This window comes from Nicotiana tomentosiformis, chromosome 3 (genome assembly GCF_000390325.3).
Source record: "Nicotiana tomentosiformis chromosome 3, ASM39032v3, whole genome shotgun sequence".
Lineage (NCBI taxonomy): Eukaryota > Viridiplantae > Streptophyta > Magnoliopsida > Solanales > Solanaceae > Nicotiana > Nicotiana tomentosiformis.
In genome coordinates this window covers 67720845-67726515 of record NC_090814.1, presented here as the reverse complement: position 1 = coordinate 67726515, position 5671 = coordinate 67720845, and the positions used below count along the sequence as shown (strand labels likewise).

General features: G+C 32.7%; 1 long non-coding RNA gene across 1 annotated transcript; it reads left to right on the top strand.

Moving 5' to 3' along the window:
* The first annotated feature begins 1450 nt into the window (after positions 1–1450).
* On the top strand, positions 1451–4672 carry LOC104114680 (uncharacterized). Its single transcript, XR_690452.3, has 3 exons — positions 1451–1663; positions 1800–3354; positions 3639–4672. It is a non-coding gene; the product is annotated as an uncharacterized lncRNA (long non-coding RNA).
* The last annotated feature ends 999 nt before the right edge of the window (positions 4673–5671 follow it).

Below are 5671 nucleotides of genomic sequence, written 5' to 3'. Positions count from 1 at the left end.
GGTCCACTTTAAGGTTAATATCGTCAATTATATTTTTAATTAATGCTAAAAGTTGGATTCCTTAATACGTGTGAAAGCAACCAAAAAATCACTTCAAGTGGAACAGATGAAGTAATACATAATTATCTAACTAACATGACAAAATTGATCATTTATATAAGTTTTGATGATGACTTTTTATTTTAAATTCATGTATTATGCTAATGTAATAATATTTTTCGGTATTTAGATGATTATTGTATTATCATACATAAAATTTCTCTTATTAATTAATTTTATTGTTCCCTCATATAATTAAATGTCTAAACCATTGTGTGTCATTATTAATGTGCAACACACGTTCATAAATATTAGTTATCGTAAATGCGTAATGCCACATAACTACTATGTGAACCACAGATCCATAAAGCATAAGCACGGCATTGAATTTTCCTTTTTTTTCTCCAAGTTAAACACCGAGAAGCTAGATCACTACCAAACATTTCGAGATCCATTTTGTTGTTGTTGTTTATTTACATTTCTTTTCAAGCATAATAGATATCGACAAGGACATATACTGGTAAGTGGTAATCTGATATGATAGCTGCATTTATTGACTTCAGCTTAATATCCAGATATAGTTAACTAATAATAAAATTATATATACAGAAATCAACTGCTCATGAATCATGATTAACAAGTCAAGCTTCAGTTTTTTAATCAAAGTCTTCAATCCTCATGTTATGTTCAATATATTATTTGCAGTGGCTTTGCCTCAAAAGTCCAAATAGCATTCCCACTTCCCAGCTTGTACCACTAATCCACTATAGAAGAAACTAATCATTGCCCCCAAGCCAACGTGTATAATAATTTAAAATCAGAAAAGAATATGCCCTTTTCTATAAAGCAACACAAACGTTGTTTTCGTTGAACTAGAGTCGTTAGGTTTGAACCGAAATAAGTGATGCTTAGTTATCATAATATTATTTTTTATTCGTTGTTTGATATATTGTATTAAAAATGACAATTGCATAATTTTTAAAAAGAAGGTATACGTTATCCCGACACTAATTACCCCACCCTCTACAAGGTATAAGTTATCCCGATACTAATTTTAATTATGGGATAACTTATACCAAATTTGCTAACCAAACAAAGTATTTAGGTGGTATTAAATTTTTATACCAGCAATATACCTTCTTATACCTCATACCAAACGACCCCTTATAGGTCATCGGTTCGAACCGTGAAAGCATCTCTTCCCGGGACCTTGTGTAAACACGGGATACTTCGTATGATGCCTTTTTATATTCTTATTGTCCAGATCAACTGAACCAGCCACTTAATGCCACGTCTGATTTTTGGTCCAATTGGATTAGACTTGTAGAATACTAACGGTAGCAAAAGCCTGGATACCTAATTTTATGAAATTTTATATTAGTAGGAGTGCTATCTACTTGCCAAATAATTATAATTGTGACAACCTAACGCGAAATTCACACGCTTTATAACTCTTTTTTTAGTTCAACTACAAAGAGTCTTATTCCTCCCAATTTTGCTGGTCTGATACAGCTATTCTCCTTCCAACCAATCTCCTCTGCGTCCCTCCTTTTACAATTACTCTTGCATTATTCTTTTAGCTTAAGAAGAAGAAGAAGAAGAAACAGGAGGTTCATAGCTCAAGGTAATCTATCTAAATTACTCATATTTTTGTTAAAGATCTGATCTTTTTGCTCAATTATAGCAGAGTTTTAGTTAAGGGGTAACTTTTGTTTTGCCAATTGAGTAATGGGTAATCATTGGTTTTGTATATTGATCAGGTCAAAGAAGAAGATGGGTCGTCATCATCATCAACATGAAGGAAATAGACCATATGATGATCCATTCTTGGCATGTTGTTGTTGCCCTTGTTTTGTAGTTTCTTCTACTTTCTCTGTGTTAAAGAGGTGTCTCTTTGTAGTATGTTTCCCTGTTTTGCAGTGCTTTGGATTGGATGAACACAGACATCAACATCATCACCACAGACATTTCTGACAACCGCAATTTAAAGGAAAGCACTGATTTTTGAGTCTAGAATTCATAGCAAGATTATGTTCTGATTTGCTCAGTTGAAATATACACAGGTTCATTAATGTTGTTTCAAGTTTCAACTTAGTTGTTGGCTAGTATTTTACCTTGTATTCTGCTAGTCTACTTTGACTTATTACCTTGTTTTGTTTTACCTTGAAACAAAAACGGATTTGCTGCCACAAATTATTAATCACAAGGTTCCAAAATTTATTCTGTTTTATTGGGACTTGGTTGAGGTTTGTTGACCACAAATAGTCCTATTTGTATATATTCAAGGTATATAATTACACATACCCATACTACACTTCTGTACCTACCTTCCCAGTGACTTTCCTATGATTTAGGGGAGGAATGTGGTTGGACTTCACTACCTTCCTATGATTTAGGGGAAGATAACTGGTTTTGGCAACCACTCCAATTAGGTCATTATAAATACCTGTATAATAAATCAGAAACTTCAACCAGTAAATCAGACGCCTCATTTCATCTCCTTTGATGTTAACTAATCTTTTGAGCATTTTTAAAACTAATGTAGGAGATGATGAAACAAGGACATGCTAAAGGTTCTTGATTATATACTGAAGTGTTGCTTTATATAAAAACCAATGATCACTTCAATTATATCAGTAGTTTTCATAAACAGTTCCAAGTCAGTTGCATATCAAACTCCATCAAATAAATTTACAAAAGAAATATTATTAGCTTTGAACTATGCAATCGTTTGGCATGTAAACATTGCCAAGGAGAATCATTCCAATAGCATATTGTGCATGATGATCATAGTGACTTCTTGTGTGGAATAGGTTTTTATACATGAGAAGTCAGCCAAACAAAACCAGATTTTTCTGATATCTCAAAACAGAATACAACCACTGTTAATGCACTATCTGTTCTGCTGTCATGTGAAATTCAAGAAAGTATGTAATGTCAGTGAGTTAGGATAAACTTTTTTATATTTTCAAGTTATAATTCAAGAATATACCAATCAGGGAAAAAGTAGTAGCTCCAGCAGGATACATTACACAGGTTACATAAAATATAGGTAATATAAAAGCTCCCAATGATAAGATGCGTGTAGTTCATAATCTAGAAACTTGACAGGTAATTTAGAAGAAACAAGATGAGGAGAAAGACTACAATTTACCTGAACTCTGGCATGTATCATATAAATAACCTAGAGTTCATGGACATCAGTTATCAATTACTTTTTTTTTATTGGTACTTCATCTGGAAATTATTTTATTTGGATAAAAACAGTTTTGCTTAAGCAGTAAACAAATTCGCAAAAGAATTGAACGCAGACATGTATTCTTTGATCAAATTTGCACTAAACTTTATTTGTTTATTTCAGCTCATTTTGCCCATTTTAAAACATACGTTTACTGACATATCAGAATATTTTTGACTGTCTATAGAGCATACTTAGGGGTGACATATCAGAATATTTACAGGTTCATGTTATTTCAAGTCAGCTTGTATACTATAAACTAGAGATATGATGTCCGTGCTATTCCCGGGCCAACATTTTTTTAAATTGTGGTGATGCAAGTAAAAATGATGCTCCATATTAAGATTAAAAGTTTGATAAGAGTTTCTATACAACATGGGTTACTATAATGACTTCACATGCACTGTCACTATGATCATTACTATACAACATGGGTTACTACAGTTATTGCTGTCAAGTTGCCTTATCTTGTAGGTTGGGTTTGCATACCTTGTTTGACTTGGCAATGTATTGATCACTCTCTGTCCACCACAACACGTGGTTTAGACTATAGTAAAACCTTGAGATTATCATTTTCAAGTGATCCTCCTGTAGAATGATTTGGTATCAACTCTGAGAACATGTAAACAGATTAAGAAAACTATATGCTGATATCTATTCAACACTTTACCAGACATGAAAAAGCAAAGACAGAGATGTCAGTCGACCTGAAAGAAAATGAAATACATCTCAACTTGAACAGAAATTTGGAGTTCCGAAATTATAGAAAAAGCATGCATTTTCTTTATTTAAAAAATACAACACATTTTCTTTGTAAAAGGTGAAACAATCTTCAGTAACTTAGTGGCATAGCCCCCACCCACAAAACAGTAAACTGGTTGCTCGGACTAAGGGAGTACATATATTTGTTTAAAATTTCATTCTAACTCCTAATTGAGCACAAAGAAATAAAAAATTATATTTTTCTCAACTCATAATCCTCACAAATCACACATTTGCATTCCCATGCATATTCACCTGTATTTGGCTAGGAATGCTAACAACAGTGAAGAAAAAAGGAAATTGGGCTTAAATTCAATAGGTGGAGCATTAGTAGGTTATTAGCAATAGTATACCACTCATTAAAGACACGCCCTTTTTTTAATCTGCATTGCAGGTAACCTAGTAAACAATTTGGATTACGAGTATGACCTTAAAAAACTGAAGTGAAATCTTGCGGTCTTTCCTACTGGTTGATGTGGTAAAATTATCTCTCACATTAACAGGATAGACTTTGAGGCGAACAAATTACAGTCAATCTATTTAATAGGTAAAACTACAAATGATGCCAAACAAAATACAGTCAATCTGTTTAATAGGTAAAACTACAAATGATGCCACAGTTTATCACGAAAACTTACTAATCAAATTACCTTGGATCCAACCTAAAAGTTGAAAGAGGAAAAGAACATAACTTTACCTCTAATTCATGAGGTCTTTCAACTGTAAGAATAATTTCATTTCAATGCTTGATAGGGTTGACAAACTCAGTATCAGAAACTGCAGAAAGCTCAATCAGACTAATTTCATTCTTCCAATGGAGCAGAAATGTCAAGATTTATCATATTCCCATCAGTTGTTGATAATACTGGTTCTGCTGAAGCAGCAGCAAATGAAAGACACACACTTGCTGCAAAGAGTTGCAACGATAACATGTGATCTCTTACGCCCACCAAAAGCTTGGCTTGATGAAGATACTCTGCAACAATCAGGAGATTCATATATTTTTACTTCATTCCTTTGAGTTTCTTCCTGTTTACACATCATAATAAAATAAAATGAGAGTTTCCATATATGTGCTTATATGAACTACAGCTCCCCTCCTCATTTTAGTATTTTGAATTCTAAACATGTTTCATGAGAAATGAAACAGAATCTTCTTCACCTCTTCCTTCTCTTTTTTTTTTTCTTTTTCTAAAAGTATTTTGGTTGACGAAATGAGATACGTAAGAGAAGCTGTTTAAAAAGGTATATGAAAAGTTGCATAGTAGGTTAACTAACCCCACAATGAAGGTATGACAATTTTACTGAATAAACATGCAGAGATTACAAGGAAAAGTTGGTACCAAAAATGCAAGTGTTTTCCCAGTAATGAAACTTCATGCTCCTTAGAATATATCTTTTCGAAATGTGAAGAGACCAGGCCAATGTCTAAGATACCATCAACCATTTGTTCGTATGAATTGGAAGTTTTTGAAAAATTGAAGAACCAAAATGAACAACAAAAGGGAAAAGACTTTAACTACATATTCTACATTTATTTAACTACATATTCTACATTTATCACAGTGATAATGATTCTTTAAACCTAAGGTAGAAATTATTTTGCTTAAGAGTATAAAACATAATGAGCCA